General features: G+C 42.3%; 1 protein-coding gene across 1 annotated transcript in view; it reads left to right on the forward strand.

The window, feature by feature from the left end:
- Positions 1-2,688: 2,688 nt before the first annotated feature.
- The window catches only part of sema5a (sema domain, seven thrombospondin repeats (type 1 and type 1-like), transmembrane domain (TM) and short cytoplasmic domain, (semaphorin) 5A), a 103,299-nt gene continuing 80,135 nt past the window's right edge, over positions 2,689-25,852 (forward strand). Inside the window, exon 1 of the mRNA XM_079447361.1 lies at positions 2,689-3,019. The gene's annotated coding sequence lies outside the window, so the exon portion shown is untranslated. The remainder of the gene's footprint in view (positions 3,020-25,852) is intronic.

The following is a 25,852-nucleotide window of genomic DNA, read 5'->3' on the forward strand; positions in this document are numbered from 1 at the left end:
GTATCCGGAAAATGTATTTATCCCCTTGCCCCCCTTTGTAAAACATGTTCAAAAACACACAGGCCAGGTGAAGAGGTCTTAACTTTTATAGACAGTTGCTTGGCAACTTAGTCATTAGAGTCCTTGGAGCTTTCATCAGGAGTCTGAAATGATGTATTGTTAAACATAGTTGTCAGGCAAAACAGGACACTCTTTGATTTGTTAGTCCTCAGAAGCTTCTGTGTCCTTTTTATAGGTGCAATAATGCCATATCATCACATGGTTTTCAGGCTGACAACCATTTGATCACTCTTAGGCTGTGCTTCTGGCTAATGAAGATGGCAAACAACACTCCAGCAAGATTAAAGTTTCAGTCCACATTTAAATCTCATAATGATTGTGTTTCAAGAACAGTCTGAATTATCCAAAAGCCCTTTTACATTTGCTCTCATTTTGAACTTCTCTACGGTGTTGAAGTTGAGTCACAGTATGTCATTTATGAAATGTAATACTCAAGCTTTCATGCAGGCATTTTCTCATAATATTGGACCAGCCCTTGATTTTTCTCTGGCTGCATAGCAGCTCTCTGTTACAAGTAGGGCATTATACCCATATCATTATACATTCTAGAACTAGAAAACAGGCCTTTTCCCAGTGCCTTGTTACATCACAGAGAGTCCAATACAATTATTTTACACTATATACCAAATCATTAGACCATCTGAAATGTAAATCTCTTGATGTGCTTTTTGAAGTGTTGGAAAGGGCCATTTTAAGGTTTAACCCAACACTTTTAAAAGGAACTGTTCACCTTCTTATCATTATAGAATGTTGGTAACTAAACAATGGTGGTACTCATTGATGCGCATTTGTTTTGTGTCAATGTGAATGGGTATCACTGTTTTGGGTGAACCATCCGTTTAAAGGGTTCTTTGCAACAATGCATAAGAACCATTTTGGTTATCCTGAGAACCATTTAAGTCAGAAGATGGATTGAGGTAGCGGTCAATCCAATCCCGATATTTTTTAGTTAAGTATGATTTATGGGAGTTGTATATATAAACACGTATAAAGCAAACGCTTGGCAGTTTACGTTACGCGATTAATGTCATGTAAATGTGAATTTCTTGTTTTTTTTAAATGATTAAAACATACTTATTATCGATTATATATACCAGTTAAAAAGCAATACATTCCTGAACACAATTTTTGTGTGCAGGAAAAGTCGACGTTACTCATCCACATCAAGTGGGGACGAGTCAAAACAACTCGGCTGCTGTGTTAAGTGACCTGTCGCAGACATTTACGACCGTCTTCAGGGGAAAGTATAGTGACCTCCATATCCTACATACAGTAACCTATTTTGGGTTGTTTTTAACCAATTTGTTCTAATGGAAAATTCAATTCAATTTTTGAATGTATTTCATTCATACATCATATGTTGCACATTTCTTTAACTTTGCAGGCCCAGTTGTTCATTTTTGCACTACAGCAAGCTTTCTGTTACGATTTCATCTAAATGTTTCAATTCATTTTTTTTATATCCAATCACTGTTGTTTTATGTTGTGTGCTGTATATAATTCTTGTGGTGCGAAATGTTGGTGAGGTATTAACTTAAATGACTAGTAGTTCCTGCAGACTTACAAGGTACACTTGTGTAATACGGGGTTGACATTTCACAAGTAATTGAATACGTTTTTAATATATTTTTATCTGAAATTGTACAGCTCTGTGAGGCACTAGTGATATAAAAAAACATTTAGTAATCTGGAAGATATGGTTTTCTGGTTATCGTGCATAAGGATGCAAATTGTTTTTGACCGGAGATCATCATATTCATATCCTAAATAGAAGTCCTCCCCAGGTTACTGTCACTCTTAAATAACACATTTTATAAACATGTTAAGAGTTTTAAAAGGTGAATAGATTAGATTTAGATTAGATTCAACTTTATTGTTATTAAACATATACAAGTAGTGTAACGAAATGTAGTTTAGGTCTAACCAGAAGTGCAATTAGCAAGTGCATGATATACAGTGAATAAATACAGAATACAATATTAGGAAAATATTATACAGTGGGCATGGACTGTGAAAATATTTTACAGTAGGTATGTTCTATGAAAATATGACGTACTATGAACAATATTTACAGATGGCTATATACTATGAACATTAATGTACAGGTGGCTATGAACAGATAATAATTTATACTCACTTTCTCAGCATGTTTTTGTTGTGATTACTGGTTATTAATTGGCAATTTCTTATAATTAGTCTAAGTTCACATGCAGTTCTCATTGAGGATATTTAGTAGTTAGCAAATAACCAATAAAAATCTACCATTGTCCAATATTTGCAATTAGTTACGAATAAATTAATATTTCTTCCATATTAGTTAATAGAATGTTCAATGTTAACACTACTTATGACTTCATTACTTATTACAATTTAGTTACTTCTTAACAACGGACCATTATTCCTATTATATATTATAATGACATACAGCATACGAATAAAATATTGACGCCACATCTGTGCAAAAACAAGATCAATTAAAAAAGCCCAAAACAAAACAGTTAACACATGCACCATATGTAAACTCAAACAATGTTTATTATAAGGCAAGTTTTTTCTGCACTCAAGCGTTGTTGCGTGGCGTGGCGTCGCGAGAAGAGCAGACACGGGGGCGCTCGCTGGCAGCGTCTCACACACCGCCGCTCTCTGACCGGAGCGCTTCACACACAAACTGTCCAGTCAGTTGAACTCAGCAGGTCTGCTCCGCGTCTCTCACCGTCTCTTCAGAAACAAGTGTTTAAAGTGACCATTATTTGGGTGTTTTGTGCGAGTTGTCTCCCAGAGCGGGTCTAGAGGGAGAGCTTGGGTTCAGAGGGAACTGCGCTCACACGGACTTACCGCTGCGGACCGTAGAGATATTGGGATTTACTACACGTTTACGAGTCCTGTAAATATCGGGCAGAACTCACTGGCTCTTCTTTACACCTAGATGAACAGGAGGAATATCGCAGGACTTATTTTGGTAAGCGACCAGTTTCTTATGCTTTTCTCATTAACCCAATGTCAACACGCTGGGTTTTCTTTTCAAGATGCAATGAAGCAAAACCGCACATTTTATGTGATATAATACCCGTGACCTTGTGAAACGATATTTTATTTGTAAAATTCTTATTAAGTCTTATTTCTTATTTTGCAATACATTTACACGCGAGAACAAGTGTAATTTTTTCAAGCATTAGTTTGCACATAAATTCCTCATTACTAAACGTTAAACAGTATAATAAAACACTTCGTTTTCTCACAACATTGTCCTTTTCTCTGGGAATATAATGGCTTAATGAATTATACACAAATGTTTATCTGTGTTTTGAGGAAGAACATTTGCGAATAAAAGCGTGTTTACCGCATGGTGGCGCTGTATCAGAGTAAATTCACCGTGTTTCATTGAGATAACGCGTTACGTCTTCATCCAGCGCTCTGCATGATAACAGTTTGATCTTTAACACACGGTGTTATTATGAGCCTTTAACATTGGCTTCTTTCTTTCTTTCCTTCTTTCTTTCCTTCCAAAAATCATTGGAGGACTCTAGTTGGAGAATTTGTTTTATATTTTCAAATATAAAATGATATGCCTTTAGCGTTTTAAGGATATTTCATGGACAAAATATAGAAATTCGATTACACATGAATTTACATTATTTGTTTAATAATATAAAATAATTTCGAACACTTTAACATTCAAATTGCCGCATAAGTCATTGAGTTTTAGCATTTTGACCTCTGCACAGCCAGACCAAACAATGTGCCACCACACAGCTTTTATCAGCCAGCACAATGCAACAGAGAATGTGTCAGGTCATTAAGCATAATAGCATCAATTTTGGACATAAGACATATTCACTCAAAAACGTGCAGCAATTGTGGAATATCATATTATTTTAGTCATTTACTGTAAAGAGGGGCAGAATTACCATGTGAAGCAGTCTGGGCAGCAAATGCATTTGCTTAATGACTCCGAACACTTGGCTTTCTTGAAAACAGTAGCTCACCTGTAGAGCTGTGACTTACAGGAAGGGACCAAATATATTACAACATTATTTGTTTCACCCATGAATTAAAATAAACTTGGTCCACCTGAGTTTATGATGATATCCTGGAAGATTTCTAAGATCGCTTTAGACAGACCAAATTCTGTAATTTAAAAATATTTTTATTCTACTATGGGAGTCAATGGGGGGCAAAATCCGTCTGGTTATAAGCATTCTTCCAAATATCTTTCTCTGTGTTCATCAGAACAAAGAAATGTATACGGATTTGTTACAACTCGAAGGTGAGTAAATTATGACGGAATTTTCATTTTTGGGTTAAGTATCGCTTTAAAGCTCTTTGCATTTTAAGCAGAATATATATTTAAGACAGCACATGTGGAGAGTTTATCAGCAGCACACTTCTGGAAAAACGTGACCCTGATCCAGATGGTAAAATTACTTTTAGATCATGGCAGCGCGAGTCCTTCGGGTTCATTCTCCTACAAAGGCACGGCCATTAAGGTCCCCTAGGACAAAGCAGCTCTGGAATGTAACAGTAAAGCAACAAAAGTGCTGAATTCGAAAAGAGTATGATGAGATTCCTTTAGGCAACGAGACTGCTTCAAATTACACCGCAGATTTAACACTGAATCTCTGTGGACATATTTAAACAATCCTTAGACCCAAAAAACCTCCAGGTCATTGTTTTTTTCCTAAAATCCATATTTAACACCGTTTCTGTCCTAAAGAGTTAAGTGTACATGGGGTAGCAGATCACCGAATATAAAGTGTAGTAATATAACCACAAATTACATATACAGAACTGATTCCGTCATAACAATCTTCCTTACAAAACAGCCTCTGGGGATCTTTAGTAATTTGAAGAGCGACAGGGGAATTCCTTTTGTATCTGTAGCCTATTTGTAACTAAGTATTACTAGCACTTTCACAACCACAAACCCAGAAAGCCTGATGTTCTTCTGTTTCACCAGTTCTAACATTTTATACAATTGCCCTATTGAATACATTTTAGCACAAAAGTTTTAATGAACAGAATCAAACTTTTCTAGGATAGGTCACGTTATTCTACACACTTGTTGTTTTAGACTTTTTGAGTGTTTTTTGGCTGTCCTGTCCCTTTTGTCTATATATAGATTTCGTTCACAACATCCCCCTCAGGTGTGGTGCTGTGGAACCGATCAGTGGTGGTTTTAGGAGGAGGTTGGGGCACTGGCTGACACTTTATTACCCTTGTAGAGTAAGTCATGCTTGAGGAACAGCTGGCATAAAGAGCATACGGGTCGAGGCTAATGATGCTCGGACTTATTCAAGTGTGTATGGACCTATCTACCATGTCAGTCTGAGAACGGATTGTTGCCGTGGCTACTTCAAACACAACCTTGATGGTAGATTAGCAATACCCATCCAAAAACAATGAAGTCAACGAGGAGAGTGTGTAACACGAGATATAATTGTTACCTGTAAAAGTTGACGTTACAATAGCTTTGGAAGAAGATTAGATTACCTTGAGGGGTGAAAACATTATATCACACAAAGGTTGGTTTTTTATATAAATCTTTGTAATCCATATTCTTTGGATTTCTTTGTCTTCAAATTGCTGTAAATTAGTTTCGTAAACATTATGCAGGTGCCATCTTTTCGATATAGCGAAAATTCAAAGTTTTTTTGTTCTTTCTTTTCTCTTTTCAAGGATAATTGATTATTACAGGAAAAGTGTTAAAGCATTGTGATTTGAGTGTTTTTACATCTTAATTTAAGATTAATTATATTTCATATAAGTTATGTTAGGTCTAAATTAACTAAAACGTCCACGAGACACGTGGAATTAATTTTCAGTTTAAAGTGAAATGTTTTCTGCTGGTTGTATTTTTCCCAAACACTACAATAGTGTCAATTTAACACGAGGCGATTAGCATGTTTGCAGTTCATTCAATCTGTAGCGTTGCCAGATTGGAGTAATAGTGACTTTGCTTTGAACTGCCTCTGTACAGTGCTTTGCTCATGATTTTCTGAAAATGTGTTACCAGAAGGTGAGTGCTTTCAACATGATTTTCTGAAAATGTGTTACTAGAAGATGAGTGTCCATGTGTGTGTGTGTGTGTGAGAGAGAGATGCTTATGCTTCACTTGAAACAATGATATGTCCACATGTCAGTGCAGATTAGCAGCATCTCTCCACGCCGGCTGATATGTTTACTTAGTCCTAAAACCACAAAACCTCATTACGCAGCTTTCGCTGTAATTTATACCACAATCCGAACACTGACAAATCCCCTTAGTCTCTATGCATCCCTTGTGCTCTTATGAAAGACTTTCTTTTTAAAATAAGGACACAGGTTTGCACCATTACTTACAAAGCAGGTCGACTTTATAACCCCTTCAGGACCTCAGCTGTTATTTTTAGGAAAGACTTGGACAGCATCCTGTTTATATTTAAAACAGTGGACCTTATGTTCTTAGAGGAAAAAAGGAATTTGAGATGCAACCTAGCAGGAGAGCAGATTTTTTTTCTCAGTTTAGCTTTTTTCGTAGGCAGACGGTCTGAATCATGAGTTGTCAGTGTCTCTGAAAATGATTTTCCATGGTTCCTGGGCTCGGTTTAACTGCCTCATAATTTTTACGTGAGTGAATGATATTACGATACCAGTGAAGGGTTCATTTCACTGTTTGAGTGACTCGTTTACTGGATGTTTGGATGAGTTTAAGAGATGCTTTCCTGTCGTGAAGGATTATGAGATACAACTTTCAGGGAAACTTTAAGTCAGACCCAAATTAAGTCTCATCTGCATTTACTGCTATTGCTTTTGATTTACTTTGTTAACAAATGGAGAAGAGCATTTTTGGGGTTGACATTCTTTTTAAATGGGGATTGACTAAATGTGTTTTTCTGGTTGAGGTCCATTTATACATGTGGTCTTAATTTACGGCATAATTCATTTAATGGACCATTCATGAATTGGCTGGCAAACAGGCAGATGATCCAGTCACCTTATAAAATACCTGCCTTTGCTTCTAATTATTTTAAGAGGTACAGCACAAAGAAATAGTCAATAAGTGTTTATTAATGTTATTTATAAAGAAGAACAATTTACTAATAGACACATTTTCTATTTCTGTTGGGGTTGGAAATGGGGGAAATTCCAGGTAGTGAACAGATTCCAGGTAGTGAAATCCGAGGAGGGACAAAGTTCCACCCAAAATGTAGAAAATGTCCATCTTTTATCCATGAAATGTCCTTCAAACGCTTACGGCACATTTATATACATAATGTACATAAAATGGCATTTTTTGCATCTGTGGTCAAAAAATATTAATCAATACGGCTGCATTCAAAAATCCTTTGACTGTAATGTTTCCATGATGTTAAAAACATTTTGATCTGATAAATGTATGTTTAGATGATGTTTTGTTGGTATAAATACTGTGCCAACGTATTAATTTATTTTATTACACAACTACAATTGTATAGTGAAAATGTGATTGAAGTGAATGATCCTTATAAATGGTTATTCTTATGGTACATCTGTGGTTGATTAGATGCCAAAAGTATGTTTTTTCAAAATGGATGCGAAAAGCTGCTAAAATAATATGAACAATCTTTTTTTACAAAGTCATGTGTGTTGTTTCATAGTTCTGATGAGTTTGGATAATCGAATATGTTTGATCGCATGGTTTCATGTGTGATTTTATCTTTTTTTTTAATGCAGAGCAAATATTGTACAAAAGAAATCCCCGTACCTTGTGTACGTATCACTTCATCCCACCATTAAACCGTATTGGACCATCCTGTATAAACAGGCTGGCATTATGATGGCAACATATCAGGCTCATTTATTGAAAAATGCGTGCAGGCAAACCCCAATAAAAATCACATTAAAAAAAACTTTCCATTCAAGCAAACACGATTACTCACAGCCGTCTAATTTTTTGTAAAGAAAAGCTTCAGATTCATTCTAATGCAGCGTAAGTGAAGTGTTCCTGATGGATTTTAACAGCATTGTGACCAAAGGCAGTACGGAGAGAGAGATGCAGATAGCGAGAAAGCACTTAATATGTATTTAGGGCTTTTCAGAAAGAGCTGTTGCATACCTCGTCCCCTGCTGCTCTGAAAGCTCATGTCAGGCTGAGAACAGCATCCATCTCTGTCTGGGGTCTCGCTTGCTAAAATGTGGCGTAGCAGATAGGGGAGTGTGGATTGATTCTTGAAGCCAAGACTTTGCTTGAGGGTGAAGAAGGTCTGTGTCTAAAAAGGCCTCTAATGAGATGCCTTGAAGGTGGTCTGCATGGCTTTAGTTTAAAACTACGTAACACTTGTTCTTCTTGCTTCCTGTTACTGTTCACAGAGGCAGAGTGGTTTTGGTTCTGTCTCAGCGCTGAGTTGTAATTCCTGCACAGATGGTTTCTTAATTCTGATATATCAAACCGTTAATGAAGTTTTACGGACAATCTCAAGACTTGCTTTGGTGATATCAAGCATTTCATTTTTCCTTGTCACTTCTTTCTATCTACTTTCCACTTGGTTGCTACTTTTCTAAATTAGTACTGATGCTATTTAAATCTTGAATGACCACAGAAGGTTCCTCATTTATGCTAGATTGCCAAGTAGGGATAGGGATGCTCGAATCTGTTCTTGGAAATTTACCCACAGGGTATAGATCCAACCCTCATAAAACACACCTGAGGCAGTTAATCACGTCTTGGAGTTCACTCGAACAGGCAGGTGTGTTCATATTGTGACTGAAAGTAGACTCTTCAAGATGGTTGCGGATGGGAGCCGGATTGAGAACCCTTATCTATTATTCACATATGTACTTATTTCATTTCAAAACTTTTGGCATCAATAGGGAGTTAGGCTGGGTCTTTGTTGAATTCCAGCAAAAACAAACCTCAGGAATGACAAAGTCACACAACAGCAATGTGAAAGACTGACAGCATGACAAAATACACGACAGAAAGAAATCATGCGTATATATCATATAATTGTTACGCTAAAATATGTGTAAAACTTACAAATATTTTAGACCTTAATTTGAAGTTATTTTCTTTGCAGTATTCAAAATCTGCAAACATTGCTGGAAAGGATTTTCGCAAAAAAAATCCCTAGTTCATAGAATTAAAGGAAAATAGTAATTTTACTTGAATATATATACAATTCAATTCAATTCAATTCAACTTTATTTATATAGCGCTTTTCACAATTTGCATTGTTCCAAAGCAGCTTTACAGGGGAAAAACGAAAAACCCAAGAAAGGGTAAAACACACTACATGGTGTGTTATATAATAAATCCAATTATTCTAGTACATAATATCTAATGTCAGCATCTCCTGGTGGTTTATTTAGCATATTTGCTTTAAGTGAATGCTTGGCTGAAAAGATGTGTCTTTAATCTAGATTTAAATTGGGCGAGTGTGTCTGATCCTCGAATAATATCAGGAAGGCTATTCCAGAGTTTAGGTGCTACGTATGAGAAAGCTCGACCCCCTTTGGTGGATTTAGATATTCTAGGTATTATCAAAAGTCCTGCGTTTTGAGATCTTAGAAAGCGTGATGGGTTGTAGTGTGATAGAAGCTCTGTTAGGTAGGTAGGGGCTAAACCCTTTAAGGCTTTATAAGTGATTAAAATAACTTTAAAGTCAATACGATACTTAATGGGTAGCCAGTGAAGGGTTGATAAAATTGGGGTTTTATATTGGGGTTTTATATACCTATAAATAGTTAATCGAATAATAGAAATACTGGTCTCTTAATTATGCAGCTTTATTATATATTCTGATACTCATCATAAATTCCTTGCTGTAAGGATGTGTGCTTACCTCTAAGCCATGGCTCCATCAACTGCCCCGCTGTTTTTGTAAAGGGAGGATGAGTCAAATTCAGTATTTTGCTTCTTTGACATGTGATATTTGTGATACTTCTTGGTGTGCATCTGTGCTATCCAAATCTGAGGTAATGTCAGGGGACTTGACATCATCCCTGACAGGTGATGCGTCCACAGGCTCCAGAGAGCCAATGGAGTCAGACAGGATGTGACAGGAGTTCAATTTAAAATGCTCTTCTTTCAATACAAATAAACATCCAAAAGCAACCTTGAGCCTTTTTGAAGTATGTTTTAATAGGTGGTGTGAAATAGTTGGTCTTAGACAACAAAACAAATCTGCATATAGCCAAACAGATTTTTATTAGGTTTCTAGAGGGACAGTTTATCTAAAAGTAAAATAATTATGCCGTCTTCTGCCCACCCTCATGTCCTTACAAACTTATGTGACTTTCCATGGAACACTGCAAAAAAGCTGAATCTGTGATCTGCTTCTTTCATACAATGAAAGTGGATAGGGGCCAGGATCTATCAGTCTCTAAAACAGACAAACAAAACTTCTGCACTTCTGTGTGGCGCTAAATATTCACTATAGTTATTCAATGAAAATCTTGAAAACCTTGAAAATGTTCCTTTGCAACTATGGTCACCATGCACGTACAGTACATTGCTTGCACAAATAAACAGTTTGATGTAAACATTTTGCTATATTAACTCTTTAACGGCCATATGAGTTTTGAAAGGCATGGTATTAAATATCATATCAATATCAATGATATCAATAATGTTTCTATGCACTGTTCCTTTAATAAACAAAGCCACAACGCCTTGGTAGATGCGATGGCTTTGAGAAAATCCCTGCCGTGTCTGTGAACAGCTTGATTTTATGGAGACAGAGCTCTTGCTAATCAATACAAAGCCTTCTAAGTCCTGCTTAAAGCATCGAGCCTCTCCCTGAAAAGCCATACCACATGGCTCTGATGGGGCAGTGCCATGGTGTGCAGAGCACTTTAAATGTGTTGCCCAGCTCCTGTCAAATAAATGCTTGCTCGTGCGAACTGTGTGCAGAGATCAATAAGAGATTTCCTTTAATTAGAGGCGGCTGTCATTTATATTTATAATCTTAGCAATGTATTTAAGTGATCTGTTCTCAGACATATGTCTCTGTGAGGCATCAAAGCCCCTTGAATGAAGGCGCGATGGAGACAAACAAATATATCTCATCTTAAAGTGGGCGTGATCCCCTCCAGCAGACAATGACAACTTCCTGCTGCTTGATTGAAGCCTGTGAAAGTAGACACATTTGAGATTTTTTAGCAGGGATGTTTACGGACCCTTCTTAGGATAGTCTGATTATATTGATCAAACCTCATATATTCCGCTTATTCGTCCTATTTATCCCATTTTACAATGCAGATACAATGAAAACAGGTTGCCAAGTCTTTGGTTTTCCCACAAAGTGTGGTTTTCCTTTTTTAATTAATGATTTTAATGTGATTTTACATGTGCTCGTGTAAAGTTGATCATAAAATAAATCGTATTATTTGCAACGGTTGTCAAAATAGGAATTTAAGGAAGCAGATCATTGTCTCAATTTTGTCTCATGGCAGTTTGTGACATAGTCTGTTGATTTGAGTTGATGTTAGTAAGCACAGCCCTTTTCTGTGTCACTCAGCATGACTTTCAATATACACACCGTCTGTATACAGTATGTAGATCCACATTTATTACCTGATATTTGGGTAAATTGAACATATGACTGTAATGTGGTGGCTTAAAGGGACCGTTCACTCAAAAATAAAATACATTCGATTGAAAGTCGTGCTGAGTGACATGAGCAAAAAAAAGATTTCCTATGAGACTGCATACATCATTGTAAAGATTGAATGCACTCATCAATACGTTCATTCATACTGTACTGTAGTCACGCATTTGTCGTCTTGTTTTAAAATCCAATTCTCTTACACGGAGAAAGTCCATTTGTGACCCTGGACAACAATACCAGTCAAAATTTAGATGTATACATCATCAAGCTGAGTAAATAAGCTTTCCATAAGCTATATATACATATATATATATATATATATATATATATATATATATATATATATTGTATATGTGGCTCGATAGGGTAGGACAATATTTTTCAGATATAACGTCTCGGTTACGTATGTAACCTCTGTTCCCTGATGGAGGGAACAAGACGTTGTGTCGAAGCCGACAGATGGGGTTCGCCCTTGAGAACCAATCATCTCTGACTATTTTGAAAAGGCCAATGAAATTGGCGAATGAAATTTGCATGCCGGGCTCCGCCCCCAGATATCCGGGTATATAAAGGGGAGCCGGCGTGCTCATTCATTCACCTTTTGTGCTGAGGAGCCTGAGAGCATCTCGTGACTGCTGCAGCGGACGGCTATTGTCGTGGCATGAAGGACACAACGTCTTGTTCCCTCCATCAGGGAACAGAGGTTACATACGTAACCGAGACGTTCCCTTTCTGTCGGTCTCTCGACGTTGTGTCGAAGCCGACAGATGGGGTTCCTATTGAAAACGCCACAATCTCTAGCGAAGCGACGTTGACCGGCCTGGGCGAGCCACACGTGAGCGCTATCGCGAAATTTGTAACCTTCCAGTGGGCAGGCAGGGGCTCCCAGAGCTTTTGGCAAAGATGAGTAGCCCCTGCCCTCGGCCACCACAGACGGAGGCCTTGTTCTCTAAACGAGAAGCCGTCCGGTACCGTAGGGCTACTGAGTAAGCGCTGTTCCCTCAATGAGGACGTGTGCTATGGAGACCACTTCCCACCCTAGGGGGGAATACAGTGGAGACACCAACATGGTCTCACCAAATAGGGGAGAACTCATGGGAGGTATGTGCAGAATGCCGCAAGGTGGATGTCCACCTGGGGGAGGTCATGGGTTGCCACGCGGGGAACCATCTCATGACGACATCTCAGACGGAACCACCCTAGTGGGGGGTTACTACGTGTGGGGCACTAGGTCCGGTTAGAGCTATATGTAATAACTCAGCTTGATACCCGGCCATAGGCGGCAGGGCTGCTCCGCCGAGCCCGCCGCCCTGAGTGCTTATTGATGGATGGACGGACTGCCTATTCTTCACCCTTGGGGAAAGAAGGGAGGCAGCCCATAGCGCACTGATCCACCTAAGAAGGGGAATGGCGCTATGCGCAGGCGTACGCCCCACGACTGCTGGTCTCACCTGTTGGCAAGACTCGAGCTGCCGAGTCCCCACGGAGGTTTGCAAGCCTCTGCGAGGTATAGCATAGCCCAACCCGCAACTCTACAGATGTCTGCCAGAGAGGCGCACTGAGCCGATGCCCACGAGATGGCCACACCCCGAGCGGAGTGTACCGTCACTCAAATGGGCACGGGCTAGGATCGGCACGCCGTAGTGACGGCGTGTGCGATCCAGCGCTACAACTCTCCTCGGAGAAAGCACTCCCGTTGCTGACCTCCAAAACAGAAAAGAGCTGCTCAGGGCCTTGAAGCCCTCTGTGTGGTTCGAGTAGAGGCGCAATGCGCTTACTGGACACCCCACGTACAGGTTGGGTCTTTCTCCCGGTGTGGGAGCGCCTGCAAGTTCACCACCTAGTTCCCAAAAGGGGGGCGGCGGAACTTTGGGCACGTAAGTCGGCCGGGGTCTCAGGATCACGTGAGAGTCACCGGGCCTGAATTTTGGCAATCGGTGGACAGAGGCTCACCAGCAACTGGTACGTGATAACCGCGACAGCGGGTACCCACGCTCCAATGTGGAAGGGGAGATTACTCCCCAGCCTCTCCTGCAATAGGACAGCACGTTCCTGAGCGAGCAATTCCGCGGGTCTTCTCCTCGAGAAGAGCACCAGGACGAGAAGGGGCGCCACTTAAAGGCATCCAGCCTTGTGGGCATGGCCCTTGCCTGAGTGACAGTCTCCACCACTGTGGGGGGTAGATCATCCAGGAACTCCTCGTCCCATCCAGGAGCCAGACCCAGAGGTCCGGCTCGAATGCCACAACGTGTCCATCCCCTGCGAGTAGGCCCTTCGCCAGGGGATTTGGCCAGGGGGAGTTGTCGTCAGGAGTATTAGCTCCGAGGACCAAGTGTAGTTGGGCCCGTAAGGCGCAACTAGCAGCACTTGATACTCCCTTTCCAGACCTTGCACAGGACCTGCGCAATGAAGCTCACTGGGGGGAAGCGTAGTTCCGCTTGTCCCGCGGCCAGCTGCACGCTAGGGCCTCCGTGTCGAGGGGGGAGCCTCGACCAGGGAGTGACCAGCGGCACTGGGCGGTGTTCAGGGAGGCAACAGGTCCCCCTGTGCCCGCCCAAACCACACCCAGGCCAGCCTGCAGGGGTGGAGACATCACTTCCCACGGGGTGTCAACTGACGAGAGAGCGCTTGGCTGTCTGGTTCAGGACACCTGGTGGGCGTTTGACCTGCAGGGGCTTTGCCACCTGCTGTCTCCACCAGGGGTGGAGTCGTCACTTGCCACGAGGTGTCAACTGACGAGAGAGCGCTTGGCTGTCTGGTTCAGGACACCCGGTGGGCATGTGACCTGCAGGGGCTTTGCCACCTGCTGTCTCCATGGGAGGAGGCGTTTTTGGGCGAGTTGCGATGACTGCAGCGAGCGAATGCCACCCTGAGGTTTAGTACGCTACGCCGGTCGTGCTGTCCGGGCCAGTATGCTGGCTCTGCACGAGAGGCCGGAGCCTCATCAGTGCAAGCAGGACAGCTAGCAACTTGAAGGCAGTGATCTGCCAACGCAGGCGGGGGCCCGTCCAGCGACCCGACACTGCGCGCCCGTTGCACACCGCACCCGCACCCCATAGGGAGGCGTCTGTCGTTACCACGACCGGCCTCCAGACCTGCTCGGGGTTAGGATGCGACGGCAGCAGGCGTAATGACGATACACCTACTGCCAGTGCGCCACGCTCTCCAGGGAACTCATCTCTATAGTCAGTGCTGTCGCGGTCCCATGTGCGTCAACCCGAGGGGGACAGGCCACCCCCGAGGACACCATGCCCAGGAGCCTCTGAAACTGATTTCAGGGGACCGCTGGCTGCTGCCTGAAAGTTCAAGCAGCTCAGCACTGACTGTGCGTGCTCGTGAGCGAGCACGCCGTCATGGAGACAGTGTTGAGTTCTCTACCAGGAAAAAGGGGAGCTCCGCGCCAGGGAGAGCTGCTCTCTTTTTCCCGGCTGACCCGTTACTGACATGCCAGCCCCTCGACAGTGCCGAGGGAAACTGTACTTGAGAGTATGCGGTCAGTTGTCATGAACCACTCCTGGCGTCTGACAGACACCAGGACGCGCTTCTGCGCCTCCCGAACGGCACCCTTGCAAGGTGCTGCTCAAGGTATGCAGCGACCCCTGGTTTTGGGGATGATGAAGTGCGGCTGTCGAAGCCACTGGACATCTCGGCCGAGGGGACGGTTCGATCGCCTTCGCCAGAGGGGTGGCAGCCCCGGCCTGGAGCACAGGAACATCCCTGCCTCTGCTGAGGTAAGAGGATGCCCGAAGTCCGGCGGAGGTCTGGCGAGCTGGATCGAATGCCGAGACGGACCACACTCCCAGCCACCGTGATGGTTTGTAATGCTAACCAAGCACCCAGGGACCTCACAAGGGGGGGCTGCGATCTGCTTCATCAACCCGCGGGGGTTGGTTCAATGACTAGCAGTGCTGTTCCCCCCGGGGGGAACGGCTCCGCTAAATTACCTGCCAGGCGATGGCGCAGCTCGACGCACCGTCGAAGCGAGAGTGCTGAGGGCTGCTTTATACTCGTCATTGCGTGCCGCCACGACGCAACGTCGAGTTGCCGAACACCATCTTTCAGAGGGTGAGAGCGGCTGCAAGTGGGACCCAGAGAGAGACCTCTCCTTGTGAGAAGGCGGGCACTAGGCCCCCGAAGGGGCCCAGAAGGTGTTTGGGACACGGCAGGGACCGCCCCATTCCGACCATCCAGCAACCACGGCTGGGTCGGGCCCGATGGTTCAATCTCTCTAGGTGGTCCTTCTCTCGACGTCTTCCTCCGGGGGGCCACCTGCGGGGGCACCGGAACCGGAGTCGACGCTGGAGAAGGCCAGGGCTGCTGGGGGCAGACCACGTGCGAGACCTCGACATCGCCCGCCTGCGCAAGATTGGGTCCGAGGCATCTTTCCGGGCCACTGATGTGGACATCGTCCGACCCAGCCTGCGCTGCCACCGCGGTCCCCGGAGGGCCAGTCGGCGGCGGCACTACTTGGGTCGGTCTTACCCCGTGGGGCTCTCTTTAGCGCCCTGGCCGGCAGGATGGCCATGGCGTAAGAGTGGAGGCAGCTTGGTCCACGGCACTGCCAGCCTCAACACCAGAGATGTCGAGACCTTACATGCCCTGGACGGTGAGCCTAGGTCAAGCTCCCCAGGTGGCCGCCGTCTGCGGATACCCGCGACTGCATGCTCCACCCAGGGTGCATTGACATAGTCCCTAGCTGCCTCCCCGCCCCGAGGGAAGAGAGGGCGATAGAGTCAGCTAGACGGAAGCGCGCCGAAGGGGGCGCTCCAGGTCCTACTGAACTCCTTTATGCAGCTCGGTAAAACTTGGCACTTGAGCCGGGCCCAATGTCCGAAGTACCCAGCCGCGAGCACCAGGGCTGCACCGCAACCCGACGCTCACTGCGGTCCGAGCGAGCATGGCTGACATCTTGACGTCTGCTCTCACCTGTGCTCGACCTCCCGAGGGAGGGAGCTTCAGGGAATCGCCAGAGTCTGATGCCAGCAGGTCGCGCTCCGATGTTGCAAGAGACACCTCATCTCCACGGCTCGTGTCCGAGCGCATGGCTGAGGAATAAGATGGCTTAGGACCATCCTTGGGGAACTGCTAAACAAGCGAGACGGGGCGCGAGCGGTCCGCGAGCCGACCGGCTGACGGATTAACGCTCACGATAATCCCCACATTACCCTCGCTGCTCGCCGCCGCTGACGGCAGGGCCGTAGCCGCTGCGGTCACAGAACGGGAAGCAAACGAGGTGGTGGCTTGCTCTTGACAGAACATAGCCAACGTGACGCAACGTCTGAATAGCCATCCGCCCGCAGTGACGCAACGTCTGACTAGCCATCCGCGCGCAGTGACGCAACGTCTGAATAGCCATCCGCGCGCCGTGCGGGCAGGACGAATCCACGAGGCTGCCACAGTGGTCGGACCCCCGAACACTTGCGGCAACCACCGTGTCCGTCCCCGTCCTCGATGAGTGTACTGCACCCAAGAGATCAGCGGGCAATGCCACGCTGAGGAAATTGCTCTTTTAGAAAAATACCTCAGGAACTGCCAGGACGCCCAGGGGAATCTCCGCTGCACCGCGTCGTAGAAATCGGCAATTCGAAGAATGTCATCAGATGCGAAGGCTCCGAAGAACAAAAGGTGAATGAATGAGCACGCCGGCTCCCCTTTTATACCCGGATATCCGGGGGCGGAGCCCGGCATGCAAATTTCATTCGCCAATTTCATTGGCCTTTTCAAAATAGACAGAGATGATTGGTTCTCAAGGGCGAACCCCATCTGTCGGCTTCGACACAACGTCGAGAGACCGACAGAAAGGGAACAACTACTTAAACTCTGGAATATGAGGGTGCAAAAAAATAATAATTTCATAATTTTGGTTTTTGTTACAAATATACCTGTGCTACTTAAGACTGGTTTTGTAAGACAGGGTCACATTTTATTTCCCGCTGTATAACTTCTTGTATGCCTGTGCACTCGGTTAGTATTTTTGTCTACTCTATGCTAAGAACTCTTATGCCTTTACCTGTGGGGCGCTTTACAGTCATGTGTTGTGGGCTTTCATTTATATTCACCTTGGATAAATGCCACTGGAGGAGGGCTAGTTAGCTAGTAAATTAGCCTACCTGTCCACCCGGAGTTCATGCTGTGGAACAATCGACACATCACTACTTTCTCAATCGCCTTTTAAAATGTTTTTGTTGCTGTTCAACTTTCCACCCCTTCTAAAAAGACAAAGTGCTCGGATGGCAATATCGAGTTAGAAAGAGAAGAACAGAAATCACCTGTTGTGCTTAAAATGTCCGGTTTTGCCTGTTAGGCTATTAAGCTCTGAACGAATATTATACCAACAGGCTTCTTTTTCTTTGACTAATGTTGAATGAAACTGAATGAATTATGGTGAGCTGAAACCCACAGGGTAACTTCCCAGTACAGAAACAATGTTGTCCAGTGAATAAAGCAACAGTTTACTAAAGAAAGTAACTGCTTGACCCTACCGTATAGTTCCCAGGAACCCCACACACTCTGACAAATTATGGAAGCTAAATGGTTTTAGGTGTTAAGTGGACTGAAATAATGGAGCCCTTGAGCAATTATTCAGAGCCATAAAAAGACCCACTTGTTCCATGGCACTCTCCAGTCTCTCATTGACCCTGCTGAGGTCTGCGGTCCCGCACTCCCCCATCTCACCTGCTGACCCTTAGATGGTTCTTGTTGCCGTTTTCCACCTTTCGTGCTTTTCTGTCAGCACATAAACCATGAGCTCAACCCTGAACTCAACTGACAGCTGGCCTTCTAAGGGCTCAACGTAGACATATTTGATAGATAAAGTGAATCTGCCATTGTCATTGGTACAATTGCATTGTAGATGTACAAGCTGTTAAAATCTAATTCGATTTGTAGGGATAGTAGGGATGAGGGCGAAAGAGTATTGTTATTTTTGGGTAAACTATGCCTTTTTTATTTTTTACCTGGGTGCTCTTGCAAGTTATACAGAAACTATACCACATAACTAATCCATCTTATGCTGAGATGAAGAACTACTACAGTGAATCTTCAGTAGCTCCATGCCAGTGCTGGCACGGGTACCTCCTAAAAGCAAAGGAAAAAGCGAATCACATCATTGCGAATCTGCATACATACGTTCATCTATTTTTATCCTCCTTTCTTCTTTGTAAATTTCCACTCTCTAATTACTGTAAGAACAATAAGCACAACATATCATTAGCACATGTGGAACTTTGTTTTAATAGATTGTGATGTTTTTCTCTCCTCTGTGTTGTTAGGTAATTATCTGGTCTATTGAAGCTTTTAAAGAAAGGCTTACAAATTAAAACTGCTGCTTTTTTAACCGTCCTACCTGTAACTTATAACTAGATCTTCTGTTTTTAAATCAAAAGGACTTCTTAACAGCGCCACCTAACCCGATCCATATGGGCCTTTTTCACCACTGCTAAATTTCATGTGAGAGAGGGATAATGAGGATTATGTATACAAGGATTTTTCTCTCCTGCTAATAATGGCTGAATGTTCTTTGGAAACAATTAGAGGAATACATCCTGTTATTTCTGCCCTCAGAATCGGGTTCAATTTACCATGACTGCTCACTGCACACGTTTTTGTCTGGTGCGCGAGACGGATGAGGGGTGAGAAAGAGAAATGGAAGGTGAACATGGGTAGAGAGACGCAAACAAAAGCTGTGAGAGTGAGAGAGAAAAATCGAGGGCCGGGTCCAGTAGTCCTGGATGATTTAGTAATCTGGGGTGTTTTGGGATAATATCGTGTCTGACTGGCCCACCTGGAGGCCACATGCGGTGGCCCCAGTCTGGAAAACCTACAGTCACCATTAAATTGAAGGGTGTGGGGGCTCATTAAAACATTATTTATGTGCGCTGTGATATTTTATCACCACCATATGATTTCATTGAGCTTTGCTAGGGCATGTTGGCTAGAAGAGGGAGAAGAATAACTTATTGTTGGACTTTCTCAGACGTCCGTCATTAAAAAGAAAAGTTGAGGTGAGAGGCTGTGCAGCTCCCAATCCACCCGAGTGTGCAAAATTCTCCATCTTGTTAGCACCTGTTTCAGTTTGTTTGCGAACTGTTCCGGGAATGAACACGACTGCACTTAAATTGAAATCGTATTGGTTATGTGAGCTCGTTGCGGAATATTTGGGAATGTTCTCCCTCAGTGTTTCTTGTTTATCTGGCTGGAAGATAAGAGAAAATTGTAACAGACTGTAAACATGGCAACCAACTGTAACCAGAAATCTCAAATAAATCCTTTGCCAAGTATTTTCTGTAAGCATTATGGCATCTATTTTGATTGGCCGTCAAAGTTATTGATGTCATGTAATATTTTTGCTGTCTAAAGTGTTTCTTTTTTAATGATAAAGGGGTCTTCAACAAGCAAATTCTTTAAATATATGTAATATGTATACCGTAAATATTTTGGTCTTAAATGAAAATACTCAAGCTGGGTGGGAGGGATAATGAACCTAAATGTTCCTTTATTTCTCCCACCTAAGAATGTATTTTGTGAAATGATAATGGAATGTATATTAGACAACTGTAATGATTTTTTAATGGCCATATAGCAAGTTCAGGACACATTGCATTAATGTATTATTGTATGTATGCATACAGTACATGCATTTATATGGTAGTATTGACATGTGGTTTTTGTTTGGTTGGCTGTATCGTGATGAGAGGAGCTGGCTGACTGAGACATTAAGCACTGAGTTAATATAACATTTGCTTATCCAGCTGGGCACCCGCAGGTCTTCCACTTCCCAAAGGCCTGTTTTCTTTTCTCCAGTTAGACGGTATGGGAGAAATAGGGCTCACATTGGTACGGCTGTATGTTGGGCTATTTGTTGTGATCCCAGGTGCTATTTACCCAATTTTGATGGTGTATCGGCTAAATTGATGTCGAATTTTTTGGTAAAGTGGGGTCAGGTTAGAGTAGCACACAAACATGGCAAATATAAAAAATAAAATAATTACAATGGGAGATAATATTATTGTATAGATAAAGATAAAAATCCATCTTGTCCTGCAGACGATCTGCTCGCTCGCGCGCTTTAACATTGAGCACGATCAGATCTGTTTCCTCATTAGAGAAGCGTTTCGTTTTTCAGTTTGCACATTCCGCCATGTAAAAAGCGAATCCGCTTGGCTTTTAAAGGGACTGGGAGATGAGACTTTGATTTCCTGCACGTTACTCCCAAAACACACCCATTACACCCATCAGACCTGAAATAGAGACGGCCCTTTTAGATCAACGCCGACCGTTTGCCCCGTTGTTAAACTAGCAAAAGTGGATTCGGACATTCCCTGAGTGCCCTTGCGCCATGCGCTATTTTCTGAAGAGTCGTATTTATTTCGGATCTTTATAGAATTTTACTCCTGTCATTTTTAGACAGGGGCCGGCGTATATCGAAGGTTGATTTTGAATAAATTGTATGTTTACGCTCAGGTCAAAGTGGTTATTTATTAAAACAGTGGTTTATAATTTCATATATTACCTTTTGCGTTCTGTTGTTCATAAAGTGTTTTGTGTTTTTGTTTTTAAATTTTGCTGCAAAGTACTTTCGATTAATGGCCATTTTCCCACTCCGAGAATAATAAGCCCCATTTTCACCCTACTCCAAAAGAGATTTCTCAGACGTAGTTAGTGCTTTGTTTAACGCTCTGACCCACAAGAACACTTAGCATAGCTCGGTTAGTCTCAAAAGATCAGAAAGTGACCTGGCGTAACCTGACTTGAGCGCAATAACACAGCTGCTTAAACCAAACAAGCTCTCCTTTGGCACTTAAGTGACTGCTGTAGGCTGAACGCATGGCCCGCACTGCTTACAAATACACCGGAAGAGAGATGCTCTCAATGGAACCCTAAACATCTGCTACCGTTTGAAAACTGCTTACATAGGGGACGCCTTGCTTGTCTAGGACTCTAGGTAGTACGTTTGACATCAAAGATATGATAGGAGCACAGTACAGGGGTTTGGAGGTCGGCATGTGAGATTAAAGCCTTGTAAATATGTATGTTGTAAATGTCTATTTGGATTCTCACATAGATGCGTTTTTAAAAAGTTCTGTAGATCATTAATGAACCAGAATGGAAACAACAATTGTAAGGGTTACCTATGCCGTGCAGAAATTAGAAATTCAACTGACATTGTGTGAAAGGTTATAAAGCTAAACTTTGGGCTAAAATTACTTTTGTATGTAAAGATCTGGACCCATTTGAATTTTAAAAGTACCGTTTGATATCACAGACCAGTTTGTCACCTACACGCTCATTCTACGTAGTATAATTATAGTGAAAATACATATTGAATAGTGTAATCTCTTCTTACATTGTGTCTCAATCTAATGAGGCCTAAAGCATATAACGTTATTGTTTAAACTTCATTGTTTAACGTCCAGAGGGCAGAATATTGCAGGAAAAGGAAGAATTAGGCAGTTTCAGTCACAGGTAAGAATAACATTGTTATACAGGCTTTACTGCAGGATACTGCTTTTTAATAGAATAAACTATTGCAGTCTATGGAACTGTGGGTATAGTTGCAGTCTCTGCATTATTATTGCATTAATGATCTCCATCCTCTATTGATCATTTTGAGACCACATGTTCTTTCTGTTCATAATATCTGATCAGATGGGAATTTGGTGGCCTGCCTTTTTTATGCCATCCTTTATTTTGTTTAAAGGGGTCATTTGACACGGCTAAAACAAATATTATTGTTTGCTTTAGATGTAATACAATGGGTATTTTCTACATACCACGCATGTTTGTATCTCCTCTTTGCTCCGCCTCTCTGAAACGTGCTGATATTTTACAAAGCTCATCTCTCTGAAAAGCGAGGTGTGCTATGATTGGCCAGTTCACTAGTGCGTAGTTATTGGTCGAATACTGCACGGAAATGTAACGCCTCTTACCCTATTCTGTATATCAGGTTCCAAAGCTACTGACAGGTGATAAAATAGCATCGACCCTTTTCCTTCAATTCGAGCCCGAATGTGATCCAGAAAATGAAGATCAAGGCGATACAACTTTGCCAGCATGACTACCCAGTATAAACACAACATTTGTTGCCTCTAGTTGGAACATAATTACTGATTATTAGGACTCATGATGTCTTTTTTTCCACGTTGAACGTGTCTGCATTTACAGATCACACAAAGAAGCAACAACATCTAACTCAACTCGCGTTAGTTCGTAACAAAGTATTTTACAATGAAAATATACTTACAGGCTGCGAATCTGAAGCGCCAGACAGTCCTTGCGGTGTTTTAACTGTTGAAATTGCTCCCCTTTTTAACAAAAGCATAGTCTGTCTTGATCTCTCCCAGATTCGTGAAGCAATCGCTGCACAAACCTGAACATTTGGATTGCACTTCTCTGGAACAGTGTTGAAAATAAAATGTAACCATTCGTTTTTTGTTGTATCGTCTTTTGTTATCTTTTCACAACGAAACACACATAGTCTCCAACATGGCTGCACCGGTGACGGTACAATGAGATTTACAAGACCGTCCACCTTGCGTTTAGATTTGGGTGGTCTTAGTCAAATCGTGTTATGAACTGACGCAGATTTGTCGGGGTGTGGTTACACGAGGCGTTTAAGGTAGGTCTGGGTGAGCATTCGCTTCTAGATAAAATATACATTTTGTTCCAACACTTACATTTTAGCAATTTTACGTGTCTAATACATGCATGGGCAACTTATAACACACCAAAGACAAAGGAAAACACGTATTTCCAGCGAATCACCCCTTTAAAGGTGTTGACAAAAAATCTATAACAAAGATGGTTATACCAGTAATCTTTGACCTCATGGGGATTAAAAAACAGTTTTTATCTCAAAGAAAATTTTATTTATTTAAAAATGCAAAACGTTTAAAGTAGTTTAATTTATTTTAAAAAATATATACTGTTAAGAGAACTTGTCGGCGCCAATAGCCCTGTGGTTAGCATGCGATCATATAGTGCCAGTGCGTCTCGATGGTCCTTCGCCTGTCCCACTCTCCTATCTCTGCCCAATGCTTTCCTGTCTGCTCTCCAACGCCCTGTGCCAATAAAACCAAAAAAACTTTTTTGGACTTGTGGAAAGTTAATATGATGACCTGAAGTGGGTGTTTGGGACCCTTTTTGAAATTAAAAGTACGTTCAGCTAAAATGACCTTGAAATACTCGAAAAGTGATGTTACATCAACCAACTTTGTTTGCATATACTGTTTTGTTTGATATATTGTTGTCTATGCAATTGAATTTCATACATTTTTAAGTGTGGCTTGAGTGTACAAATACTGGCACCTCTGGTCACAGTATATTTTATTTATGAGAGTTGGATGCTGTGCCTTTTGGGCAAGTTTGGATGTTGAGAACTTAGGAAACAAGTAGGAAGCAGTGACGCTGAATGCACGCTGATTGGGCAATTGAAATACACCTGTGACATTTATCTCCTCTGTTGAGTAAATTGTGGTTGAAATGCGGTAGGCATTTATAGATGACATTTCCAAGTAATCAAATTAAGAAAAATTTGATTGGGTTCAGTGAAAGAAAGCTGCTTTTCTCAGGATGGTGTAAGAACTTGTTGCTACAAAGATAAGATTGAAATCTGGGCCATTGGGTCCTGCTTTGAGCTTCCTTTATCGTCAGTGGTTCGTCTTTTCTTCACTTACAGTGCTTGTTATCATCCCAGGCCTTGGCAGTTCAGATGGATTGGTCTTCTTGTTCTTCTATAAGATTGTATGAATTAAGCTGCCTGTTTCATGTTTACCTCATTTATAATGGAGTCTTTGGAGACTGAGATCTATGTTTTTCTGTGTGTGAAAGGAAACCCACAGACACTGAGCATCTCGTAATGCCATTGGGGGGCAATTATTCAGTCTTTTTAATACCTTAATTGGTTTAGATCTACATTAAAATTCATGTTGTTTTTATAATGTGCTGCATTTCAATGTGGCATAAATCATCAGACTTATTTTTCTTCCCTCTAAGATGTTAATAAGCTTATTAGGCAATGTGTTAAAGGCAAACTCTGCTCATCAGAAGAGAGATGACTCTCTCTCATGCGTTTCTCTTGATTTTGCCCTATATTTTGGGTCTCGGGAGACAATGGAATACAGGTCATTAGGTAGTCTACACATTTCATAAACATCAGTTAATCGTACAGGTCTGCAAATGTCCGCAGATGTTTTAAACTGGGGTCTATGTATAGTCTGAGGATATTTAAGGAGGTTACAGTGGGGTGCGAAAGTTGTACACTTGCTTTGTTGCAGAAGTATTAAAAAGCGAAAATGGGATATTAAGAGCTACATACACAATTGGGATTTATTATTATTAAAGACAAAGCAGAACATAAAAGTTTTAATAACAAGTTCATTATTAAATCGGCAACAATGACACTAGACTCTACAGTATACAAAAAAATAGATCTAAGTTGCTTTATAGCAATAAAAGTGGTTCTTTGCTCGTAATCATAGGGGAACCACTTTTAGTGGTACAAATATCTTGATTCTTCAAAGGTTCTTCGGGGTGACCGAGGTGCTATATAACACTGTTTCCGTATAAAGAACATATTAAGCCCCTGTATGGTTCTTCAGCGGATCTATATAGAACCTCAGTCATTCAAAATCACCACTGAAGAACCACCGAAGCACCAAAATATGGTTCTAAGCACTAAAAGTGGTTCCCCTATGATTACGAGCCAAGAACCACTTTTAGTGCTGTGATATTCAACAAACAGTTACAATTTGATGTTCTTTTAAAGTGACTTTAATTATTGGGTTGGATGTCAGTGAAGTACCTCTTGAAAAAAGTTGTAAACACTGAATTAAAATATCACTGCTTCTCCTCATCTTTTCCTCTTTCTATCACAGTGCTGATTTCTGTCTACACACAGGTGTGAAAATATGACCAGTAAATCTTTCCGGCGATAACAAGAAACGTGTGTTTCTTTGCGCTGACAGGACTGTGATTATACGGTTGTTTCAGACAAGAGGGGAAGTAGAGTCTCCTGTAGAAGGGTCTGTAATCTGTCCGACTTGATGCAAGCTCGACTACACAATGCCTGCAGCTATGAGACATGCTCTGTCCTGTCAGGACATCTCGTCTGTCACAGCTACTCTCTCTCTCTCTCTCTCTCTCTCTCTCTCTCTCTCTCTCTCTCTCACACTCTCTCCTCTCTCTCTCTCTCTCTCACACTCTCTCTCTCTCTCTCTCTCTCTCTC

The sequence above is a fragment of the Barbatula barbatula genome (assembly GCF_947034865.1).
Source record: "Barbatula barbatula genome assembly, chromosome: 23".
Taxonomy (NCBI): domain Eukaryota; kingdom Metazoa; phylum Chordata; class Actinopteri; order Cypriniformes; family Nemacheilidae; genus Barbatula; species Barbatula barbatula.